Source organism: Pteropus alecto, unplaced genomic scaffold (assembly GCF_000325575.1).
Source record: "Pteropus alecto unplaced genomic scaffold, ASM32557v1 scaffold164, whole genome shotgun sequence".
Taxonomy (NCBI): domain Eukaryota; kingdom Metazoa; phylum Chordata; class Mammalia; order Chiroptera; family Pteropodidae; genus Pteropus; species Pteropus alecto.
Window position 1 is genome coordinate 21,662,234 of NW_006439568.1, and position 12,186 is coordinate 21,674,419.

A 12,186-nucleotide genomic window follows, 5' to 3' on the forward strand; every position below is an offset into this window, starting at 1 on the left:
GTGGTGGACAGTCAGGATGGGGGCAAAGCCTCAGGCCCAGGCAGGCATCCTATGCCCAGTCCCAGTGTGGACCTGTCCTGGCTCCTCTGCCCTCAGCCCTCCGCAGCCCTCCTCTGCCACCTACTGCTGTTTAAGGAGAAGCCCTCCCCGCGTGCTGCTGAAGCCAGGTGCCGTAGCCCAGGATGGGGAGGAGGCTCCTGTGTCCTACCCTCCGGACGCTGTGGTTCCCACGAGTCGGGCACATAGGAGCCACGTGGGGCTCTGGCGGCTAAGGGTCCAGTCTAGGGGAAGGAGCCACGTCTTCACACCAGCGGGGTGGGGGTGGGGGGAGGGGGGGTGTCAAAGTTAGAGAAGATGCGAGGATGGAAGCAGAGGTCAAAGAGATGAGAAGATGCTACCCTGCTGGTTTTAAAAATGAAGGAAGGGGTCAGGAGGCAAAGAGTGTGTGCAACCTTTAGAAGCTGGAGAAGGCAAGGAAATGGAGGCTCCCTAGAACCTCCAGAAGGAATGCAGCCCTGCCTACACTTTGATTTTAGCCCAGCGAAACTGATTTGGGACTTCTAACCTCCTGACCTATAAGAGAATTAATTACTATTGTTTTAAGTCTTTTAGTCTGTGGTAGTTTGTTACCATGATAATAGGGAATACAGCCTCCCCTTGTACAGCCCCCTTCTGAGATCCTGGAGGGAACTCTGGAAGTGTGTTCACATGTTCAAATGTTTCTGTAAAGCTTGCAAAATTAAAATATTTCACTACGATTGATTAAAGCTGCTGTCCCTTTGCAAACTTCCCAAGGCTCTTTTCTCCTCTGATTGAGTAGCACTGAGTGGCTACAGATATTTTCAGGCTCTGGCTAAGGAGAGATGTAGTCGAAGATACTTTAGTTTGTGTTTAGTGGTATAAGTACCTGTGGTTCATGGTCACTTCCATGCAGCATTAAGTTATTGCAGAAGTGTGGGAATGGCTTCCGTGAATACTCCTTATGCCCACTGTGCTACAGTCCCAAGATGTGGTGACATGAAGGAGTCACAGACTATGTAGCATGCAATCCATTCCCTTAATCTCATCGGAGAAAAAAGCTGTCCATATAGTCCCTACATTTTTCAGATCAAATAAAGCAGTAATTCATGACGACGGAGAGATATATTTGAATAGAAGTAATGAATAGGCTCTCAGATTGTTTGCTAAACCAATTAATGAAGAAGAGTGAATCATATGAAAACACTGGGAAAAGGTTGAAATTCTTTTCTGATTTGACATAATTTACAGGCATCAAAGAAAATATTATAAACTTAACACACAATCACAAGGACATCCATGACAAATTGGTTAATAAATGTCATCCGTTTGAAGAGTATTTAATATTTGCAATTAGTCACTGCACTAATCACAAACCACTGCACTAATCAGAAAATGTTAAATGCCCTGAAATCTTATAATTCTTATGTGAAAGAAATTTGATAGAGGTTTTCTCAAATTTGACAATAATCGTAAACATTTACATGACATTTCCAAGAACAGACTGAGTAATCGCCCTTGAATGGATGGTCATGTGACATTCTAGAAGGTGGCTTGGTTGGATAGTATGCTAGGATTCAGAGGAGCAATGATCACTGCGCAGAGGAAGTCTTCTTGGCTGTAGGATCAGAGATGGTAAACAAAAAAAATTTGCGGTAAATGAACTTACTACCACCCAGATCACCAACCATATTACTAGTACATATGTATGTTGCACTTAGTCTGGGGAATCCTAAAAAGTGGGATGTAAATATTCAAACCTTTTTTGAAAAAACAAAAACAAAAAAAGAAACTCAGGGTCACATTTTAGTTAGAGCGGTCATTCATTAGTTGCTAATACAGTTTGGGTTATAGAGAAGACTTACCTACTGGGCAGCAACTATTAATTAATAAAACTGTCTTTGCCTTTGAAGCCTTCATTTAGCTGAGTGGGTGCGTGTACATATAGAAAAGGGCGCGAAAAATGCAAAATACTCCTGGACTCAGATCGGAGAAAACTCAGGTTGTCTTCCCCTTCTGCCCTGCCGCAGTTTGGGTACTTTGCGGTATTCAGAGCCGGCTGGCTGACTCCGACTTTCCGATTCGAGCAGGCCGAGCCGCCGTGCGGGCAGCCCGCCTCCAGGGGGCGCGCCGGCCGCTGCGGCGCGAGGCCGCTCTGGCCCAGTTGGGGCTCAGCGTGGCTCTGTGGCCGGACTGTCGCCCCCGCGCGTCGTCGCCGCGGCTGCCGGGAAGGTGCAGCAGCTGGCATCTCTGCTCGACCGGGTCGAAGGTACCTGGGACGGGGCCTGTGGACACTTGCAGGGCAGAAGCCACTGACATTTCCCCCGCCGGCCCCCGAAGCACCGGAGAACCCGGCCCGCGGCCTGGCCCGGGGCTGTGAGGGGCGAGGCCGCACGGCCTTCGCGCACCTACGCGGCGGCCGGAGGGAGCCGGGCGGGTCGTCGCGGATCCGGGCAGGGGCTGTGCTGCTCCTGAGGGCTGGGAATGGCCTGCGAGGCGTCTTGTTTGCTTTTGCGTGCCGTGGCTGTGGTTGTGCGCGCGAGAGTGTAACCATAGATTTGCCCGCCCCGGCGGGCGAGATGGGCTGGGTGCGCTCGCGGTTAATCGGGAGGTGTGATGTCCGAGCTGAAGCCATAGCCCGCCTCTAGTCATCAGGCCTGACGAACCGTGTGCTTTTGTCGCATTAGCACAGAGTACGCGGCCGATTATAAGGAACTCGCAGTCTAGGCGTAAACGCTGTTGAGATGTAAGCGAACTGCGGGAATGGCACCAGGCTCCCGGGGTGCCTGCGTTCAAAGGCAGCACTCGCCCGTTAGAATTGCAGGTTATTTACTCCCCAGGTTTTCCGACACAGTGCTCTGCCTGGAGGAAAAGACATTTATTTTTCAAAACGTTCCACAATTTCAGAATATAAACATAATGAGGTAAAGAATATACCGTTGAATAAGCAACGCTTCTCATTCCTTGAAAAATGGTGGTACCAAGGTGGTATCAAGGAAAAATGGTGGTACCTAGCTTGAGCTGTAATATCAGTGATGTAGGGATTACGTTATGGTAGTAGCTATCTTCAGTGCTTACTATATGTCAGACATTGTGCTGAATGTTTTAAATACCTGGTAACTTTATTTAATCTTAAAGCAATCCTGTGAGGTGCCATTTTCATTTTACAGATAAAAAAAATTGAGGCACAGAGTCTAAATTTGTTCAAGGTCACACAGGTAGCAGAGTGTGAACTTTGAGCCTCCTCTCCCTTACACCAGTGTCCCTGCTTCTGTTAATGATCCAGACGTGTTACTATAAGATATTTTTGTTTGTTTGTTTATTTGATTTGTAGCGCGAACTGACTTCTGGCTATATGCAATAGCCGTATACCAACTCCTTTTTAGTTTTTAGTTTAAAAGGAGTTTAATGGGAAAAAATGTTTGCTCATTAAGGATTATAATGATAATGAAGTTAAACTTTGGACTAGCGCCCTCACGACTCTAATACAGTTTCATTTGTAATATAGATGGGTTTATTTGGTTGTAAACAAGCTTCATTTCTTTATTTGTGTTTCAATACCAGTTTTAATGAGTTTACTTTGCCTTTGCAATATTTTGACAGTAGTGCTGAAATGAAAATTTTTTCGATGACAGTACGTTAATATTTTACAAGATGTGACGGCATTGGAGAGAGTAAAGAGAAGGAATGAAGAGATTTTTTTGGCATGTTTTTTAGAGCAAATTGAGTTACTATGGAAGATAAAAATTTCACAATTTTTATCAGTGTCGGAGAGAAATCATATTTCCTGTTGTGGAAAGAGGTCGGATATTATAGTGTCCTAAATCTGTTAGCCTTATCACAAGTTGAGAGTTTGCATATTCAAAAAAAAAAAAAAGTTGGAATGTTCAGCATCTGTATACCAAATGTATTTTGAGTGCCTTCCATGTCTAGGCACTCTTCTGGGCTCTCGGGATGCAGGCGTGAACAACATAGAACAAAATCTTTGTCCTCTTGGCGCTAACAACATTCCACTGGAGGAAGATGGGGTTGAAGATGAAAAACAAAATAATTTTTACAAATTAAAATATATCCAGTCAGATGGTAAAAGTTGCTAAGAAGAAAAATAAAGCAGTGAAGGGAGATAGGGAACACCAGGGATGGAGCAGATGCGATTTTAAAGTAAGGAACAGTGTCATGGAGAAGACTCTTGAGCAAAACCTGAAGAGTGCAGGATAGCCATGCAGCTGCCTCAGGGAGGAGTACATCTAGAGCAGAGGTAACTGCAAAAGCCCAGAAACTGCCAGTCTTAGTGGGGACTGGCAGCGAGGTCAGAAGATTTGAGCAGAGTAAGGGATGGAAGGGTGGGGTCTGAGAGCTAACTGGTCTTGGTAAAGACTTTGGCTTTTACTCTGAGCGAAGAAGGTGGTTGGAGGGTTTTGAGGGGAAGAGTTAGAGGATTTGACTTAATATTTTTAAAGGCTTAGTCTTGCTGCATTTAGAATCAGCTGTCAAGGCAAGGATGGAAACAGGGAGACCAGTTAAGAGGTTGATTTAGTAATCCAGGTGAGAGGTGATTGGGGTTTAGGACTAGGTGGCAGCAATAAGTAGTAAGAAGCAGTCATTTTATATAGCTGACAGGATTTGCTGATGGATTGGATGTAGAGTATAAGAGCAAAAGAGTGAAGCGTGACTTCGAGGCCTTTGGCCTGAGCTGTTGGGAGGATGGAGTTGCTGTTTACTGAGATGAGGAAGATTTGAGGGAGGAGAGGTATGGAGGGATGGCTGGAGCAAGAATTAAGAATTTCATTTTAGACATGTCAGGCTTGAGATGCCTGTTCACGTGGGGTTATATGAGGCTGAAGTTCAAGGAAAAGTTCCAATAGACGTATGAAAAGATGTTCAATATCACTAGGAAGTTGCAAATTAAACCATAACGTGATTTCACCTTACACCTGTTAGAATGGCTGTCATCAATACATCAAACAAGTGTTGACGAGCATGTGGAGGAAAGGGAACCCACGTGCACTGTTGGTAGGATTGCAAATTGGTGTAGCCACTGTGGAAAACAGTATGGAGGTTCCTCACAAAATTTAAAATAGAACTACTTTAAGACCCAGTAATTACACTTCAGGGTATTTATCCAAAGAAATGCAAAGCCCTAATTCAAAAAGATATATGCACCCCTATGTTCATTGCAGCATTATTTACAGTAACCAAGATATAGTAGCAACCTAAGTTCCCATCAGTAGACGATTGGATGAGGAAGTAGTATGTATATACAATGGATAGATGGACCTAGAGAGTATTATTCTAAGTGAAATAAGTCAGAGAAAGTCAAAGACCATAGGATCTCACTTATATATGGAATCTAAAAAAAAACAAATAAAACAGAAACAGACTTATAGAGAGAACAAACTGATGGTCGCCAGAGGGGAGAGGAGTTCCAGGGCTGAGAAAGGTGAAGGGATTAAGAAGTATAAATTGGTAGTTATAAAATAGTTGCAGGGATATAAAATACAGCATGGGAATATAGTCAATAATATTGTAATATTTTTATTAATTATTTGTCCATCACCTCACATAATTACTTTTGTGCATGGCGAGAATACTTAAGATCTACTTAGCAAATTTCAGGTATACCACGTAGTATTATTAACTCTAATCACCATGCTGTACATTAGATCCTAGGTGGACTGGCAGCGAGGTCAGAAGATTTGAGTCTAATCACCATGCTGTACATTAGATCCTATTAACTCTAATCACCATGCTGTACATTAGATCCTTGGAGCTTACTCATCTTATAATTGAAAGTTTGTACACTTTGACCAACATCTGCCCATTTCTCTTACCCCTCAGTCCCTGGCAACCAGTGTTCTACTTTGTGGTTCTATGAGTTAGACTTTTTTTTAGATTCCACATATAAGTGAGACCATACAGTGTTTGTCTTTCTGTGTCTGGCTTATTTCGCTTAGCATAATGACCTCCAGGTTCATCCACATCACTGCAAATGGCAATGTTTCCTTTTTATGCCTGAATATTATTCCATTTTACATATATACCATATTTTCTTTATTATTTATCTATTGATAGACACTGAGGTTGTTTGCATATCTTGACTATTGTGAGTAATACTGCAACGAACATGCAGAAATCTTTTTGATTTCCTTTCCTTTGGATATGCAGGGGAAACTTGTTCTTTTTTTTTTTTTCTTTCAGTGCAGTGCTGTCTTGTTTTTATGAAGTTTCTCTTTGTTCACTAGGATTGTTAGCACTTCCTCTAAAGCAGTGTTTTAGAAACCTTAATTAATTTAACCTCTGACTTATTCATCTCTTATAGCTTGTCCAGTTTGTCGACATATAATTGTAGTAGTCTCTTATGATCTTTTGTATTTCTGTAGTATCAGTTGTAACTTCTCTTTCAATTCTGATTTTACTTATTTGAGCCTTCTCTTTTTTTCTTGGTTAGTCTATCTAAACATTTGTCATAGATACAGAGAACAGATGGATGGTTACCACAGAGGCTGGAAGTTGGGAGGCGAGCGAGAGAGCAGAAGGGGTGAAAAGAGTCGATTGTATGTGGTGGTGAATGGCTAGTACCTAGACTTTTAGGAGACTTTGTAGAGTATACAGATGTTGAATTATAATGTTGTATACCTGAAACTTATATAATAAAAAAAAAAGTCCTGAGTATGACATCGTTAGAACAGTTTTATCTAGGCATTTTAACTTTGGTGGCATTTTTAGTCCTAATGCCAGTCAGTTTTTCCAACAGCCAGATGGCGCTGCTTCTTTCATTTAAGTGTCTCTCAGCCACTTCTCCATTTTTGGGCTGTATTTTCCTTGTTCACTATTATACTGACTTCTTTCTTGAAAACAAAAACTGGTATTTGACTATAAAAGAGTTTTCTCATGGCAAGCTTATTTTTATCTCACTCGTTTATTCTGAGTATTCTTTCGACCTGTTCTTGAGGCTATCTCCTTGGTCAGTTCCTTGAATTGACCCAGCTCTCATTCAGTGTCCAATGTCCTGTGCTATTTGTTCCATTTAAATATGAGATTTCTTAGGCCTTAATTCAGCTGCTCCTTGAAGAGTTAGATATCATTGCACCCACCTTTGACCTTTGTCTTTTGCTGAAACATGTAACATAAGCAATATTTTTTTTCTTCTTAGGAAGAAGTGACAGGTACATATAACAGTAGGTATCAAGTAGTAATGACCACTTTAAGTTCTTTGTCATTTAAATATTTGGCTCTAAGTAACAGAAAACCTATTTTAAACTGTCTTAATAAAAAGGGGACTTTATTGGTACTGTATTTGGAAAGTCCAGAGTTAGTATGAGGTTCAGATGAGGTTTAATCTCGGCATGGCTCTGTTCTCTGTCTGCCTCACTGTGTGCTTCCTGTGTGTATGTGTACATGCACCCATATATGTATGAAATACATGTCAAAATGATGAAAGCAACTTTAGATGTCATGTTTATACCATAGTTTTAGGAAAAAAAGAATGTATTGCTCAAGCATTTCAAGCAAGGAGTCTTATTGAACTGGTTATATATCCATGTCTAAATGAACCACTATAGCTAGGGGAATATAATGTGTTATATGGCTTAAAATAATCAGGACTGACCCTTTCATAGCATATAGGCAGCAAAGCATGATAGTGTTGGGTACTAATGGGACAGAAAAATGTAGGATTGACTTCTAGGTAGACAGCCAATCATGTCCATTACAGTGGCACTGGGCATCTGAGAGAATGAAAAATACATAGTTGGTTTTAGATCAAAATGAGACATTTAGTTCATGTTTTAGCATATGGCAATAATTAATAAAATGTAAAAAGTGAAAACCAAAAGTATGTAGTCAGAACAATAAATAAGCTAAACATCTCTATACAATGGCACAAAATGATAAGTGGAGCTATAGCTATTCCAGAAATGGGTAGTGGTGACTGAGAATGTTGAGTTTGCAAGATAATGAAGAGTAAACGTGCTCCACACAGGACAGAAGACAGGAGTAAGGTTACAGCTGAAAGTCAAGGCCATGGTTAGATAGCCTAAGCATAAAAGGAGGCCTAATAAAACTGCCCTTGACTGTTGCCAGAATCTAATGGCATAAAGAAGCTGGACCTAGCACAGTGGGAGGGCACAGACAGTTTCCTAGTCAGAAACTGAACCAAACTTTGGCTCAGTCACTGGATCTGAGTAATAGCCCCATTATCACTTAGAGACAAGAGTTTAAACTTACCTTATATAAGACCTGGTTCTGAACTGCACTCCCAGGTGGCAGGGCCAAGGAACTGTATGAGGGAGTAAGCATAGCGGGAGGAGGAATGGAGAACAAAAACAATTCTCTCTCCCAAAATAAACTTGCAGCAAAAATTCTAAAATGAATATAAAAGGAAAAAAAACCCCATCCAATAATATTAGCATTAGAACATGAATTCAATCCTGGTGTAAATAATTTTAAGAAACCATTTGGCAAACAAAACTTTAAAGTGTCTGTGCTCAAAGAGAAAAAGGACTCACATTTATTAAAAATGAACAGTAAATTATGAAACAAAAAGTAGCAAAAACATTAGATATGAAGAACATTTAGAACTCATAGAAATGAAAAGTACAATTTGAGATTAAGAAAAACAAGTATGATAAACTTGTGGACCCAATCCAGCCAGAGAAGGTAAGTGAAACAGTGATCCCTTTTTGGCACCAGCGACCGGTGCTCCTATGGGAATCTAATGCCTGATGATCTGAGGCGGAGCTGAGGTGGTGGTTAGCGCTGGAGCAGATGGAAATACCGATGAAGCTTCACCTACTCGGCGCTCACCTCCTGCTGTGCAGCCCTGATCCTAACAGGCCATGGACTGGTCCGGTTGCAACCAGGGGCTTAGGAACCCCTGAATTAGAAGATAGTGCCGAGAACTGCACCTGGAATGTAGCAGAGAAAAGCATTTTTTAAAAGAAAAAGACAAATTGATCCTCAAATTTCCAAATAACATCTAATAGGAAGATATGGTTGAACAGCAATATTTGAAGAGATATTGAAGAGAATTGTCCAGAATTCAAGAAAGACAGGAGTGCTTAGATTATAAATACACTGAATTCCAAGCAGGGTAAGTAAATCTTCCTAAATAGATCTCGGTGAAACTGTAGAACATTACAGATAAAGTGAAAACTTTGAAACTAAAATCAAAAACAAAAACAAAAAACATCTCTTACATAAGTATAACAATTAAATTGAAACAGACATCTCCCAGCAATAACAGACGCTGGGAAACAGTAGAGTGATAGCTTCAAACTGCTGAGGGAAAGTAACTGGCAACTACAACCATATAATCAGTAAAGTCAAAAGCCATTTTTAAATATACAAAGACAAAAGAGTTTACCATTCACCAAAAGAAATAAAGGATGAACTTCAGCCAGAGGAGTAAATCCAGAGGCGAGGCATGAGGATTTTTTTTTTTTTAAAGAGTGATCTGATTGATAAAATGTCGATATATTTAGTTAATTTTTTTTTTTTTTTTTTTTAAGTTTTAGGATTCGGGGTTGGTATTTTTTTAAGATAAAGCTAAAACTATAGACAACATTTATGAAATGTAGTGTTCTGTGGTGGTTATAGCATGTGCTGGGTATTGTGTTCACAATATAATTTCTGGATAATTTTAGACTTTTTATTAGCATGTATGTCAAAAATTTAAAATAAGCTCTTGGAAAAAAATATAATTAATAGTTTTTAAGTTAATACAGAAGAACACGGAGAATATAGAGAAAAATGTAATAATGCAGGAGATGATAGAAAAGCAAAAAAAAAAAAATGATAAACAGGAAACATAAAGTAGGATGGTGGAAATAAGTCCAAATAGGTCAGAAATCATATAAATATAAGTTGATTAAATTCACTTGTGGGAAAAAATCTTCAAACAGTTAAAAAGCAGTGTGTTTCTTGCTCTTTACAAGATACACATCTAAAAGCCATACAGAGAGGTTGAAATAAAAAAAAATATCCCCCCAAATTATAACCATAGAAAGCTAGTATAATAATATCATTAATGTCAAATGTCGAGGAAAGGAACATGAATGGGAATAAAGAAGCACACCAATAAAAGCAATACTCTTCCAAAAAGCTAGAGCAGTTATGAATAATGTGCACCTAAACAGTCTCAAATGTAACCCCAAATTTCATAGAATTACAGAATGATAAATCCACAATCATGGTGAATAGGAATTTTGACACTATTTTCAGAAACCAGTATATCAGATGGCAAAAAATTAGGATATAGAACATTTTCTCAACAAATTAACGTTTGATCAAATGAATTTATATGTATAATTTAGACTCCTGTCTTCAACTAATAGTTTATACATTCTTTTCAGATACACATTAAAAGACACCAAAAGAAAGTCTGTAAATTTTGATAAATCCTTGTCCTAGATACCATATTCTTTTACCACAATGCAGATAAATTAGAAATTAACAAAAAGTTTTTCAAATACCATGTTAGGTTGTTTAAAATGCACTTCTATATAATGTTAAAGAACATCACAGAAATTATATAATATTTAAACAACAATGTAAAATACTATATATGGAAACAAGTGGGGCCAGTTAACTTATTACTTCAATGTAAATTTATAGCTTTAAACACATTTGTTAAATGTATTAAAAGTAAGTTAAGGATACAAATCAAGAAGATAAAAAACTGCATATAAAACTTAAAGTAGAAAAAAGAAATGGAACAACAGAAAATAACAAAGGAGAAAGCCGAAGCAGTTGAACAACAAAACTGGTTCTTTAAAAAACTAACAAACTTCTACCAATAATGATCAAGGAAAGAAGAACAAAACAAGCACAAATAACATCAGATACAAAAAAGGAAACAATATAGATATAACATTTGTCAGTCATAAAAGTATATAATGAATAACTAAACCAATAAATTTGATAAGTAAGAAGTTTAAAACAACAGTGATTCTTATGTCTGTGGCTCAGGAACTTGAAAGTGACTTAGCTGGGTCATTGTAGCTTCATCTTTCAGACAAGATTTCAGCCGTAACTGCAGTCATCTGAAGGCTTGACCGGTCTGGAGAAATTTTTCCAAGATGGCTTACTCGCACGACTACTGGTAGAAAGCTTCAGTTCCTTGCTGGTCACTGGCAAGAGGTCTCCTCAGTTACTCATCACGTAGGCTTCTGTATTACTGCTTGGTGTCCTTATGACATGGCAACTGGCTTTCTTCAGAGCCAGCAATCATGAGAGCAAGGGACAGGCTGTACTGTCTTTTCTGACCTAATCTTGGAGGATACTTCTACCATATTCTATTTGTTAGAAATGAATTAGTAAACTCATACTCAAGGGGAAGGGATTTAAACTTCATCTTTTAAAGGGAGGTATATCAAAGAATTTTTAATATTTTTAAAGTATCACACTGTACTTATTTAAGTGATATGATTAATACATGGAAAATTCAAGAGAACCCGTAGATGTATTACTAGAACTAGTAAGAGTTCAACAAGGTTGTTTAACACAACACACATGCATTAATTTTATTCCCAGTATTAGTAATAACCAAATTAGGACCATAATTTTAAAAAAAAACCTAATCATAGCTGAAATAAAAGCAATAAATTATTTTCTTTTTTTCCCTGGCTTTATTGAAATATAATACACAGTTGCACGTATTTACATCATACAATTCAACGATTTTTTTTTTCAATTATAGTTGGCATACAATAATATATCAGTTTCAGTTGTACAGCCTAGTGATTAGAGCTCAGGTGATCACCCCACCAAATCTAGTACCCCTTCTCCCCTTACATATTGATTACAACATTATTAACCATCTTCTCTATGCTACACTCTATATCTCCATGTCTATTCTGCAACTATCCATTTGTACTTCTTAATCTCTTTGCCCATTTTCGCCATCCTCCCGAACCCCTCATCTGGTAGCCCTCTAAATATTCTCTGTATCTATGAGTTTATTTCCATTTTTGTTGTTTATTTTGTTCTTTAGATTCTACATGTATGTGACATGCAATATTTGTCCCTGACTTATTTCATTCAGTGCAATACCCTCTAGGTCTATCAGGGCAATATCTTCTCCCATCCCCTTCCTTTTAGTCTGTGTGTCTTTCAATCTGAAGTGAGTCTCTTGTAGGCAGCATATGTAGGGGTCTTGTTTTCTTATCG

At 39.0% G+C, this 12,186-nt stretch overlaps 1 protein-coding gene across 1 annotated transcript in view; it reads left to right on the forward strand.

The window, feature by feature from the left end:
• The first annotated feature begins 2,158 nt into the window (after window positions 1–2,158).
• The window catches only part of ANKRD46 (ankyrin repeat domain 46), a 29,472-nt gene continuing 19,444 nt past the window's right edge, over window positions 2,159–12,186 (forward strand). Inside the window, exon 1 of the mRNA XM_006916647.3 lies at window positions 2,159–2,287. The gene's annotated coding sequence lies outside the window, so the exon portion shown is untranslated. The remainder of the gene's footprint in view (window positions 2,288–12,186) is intronic.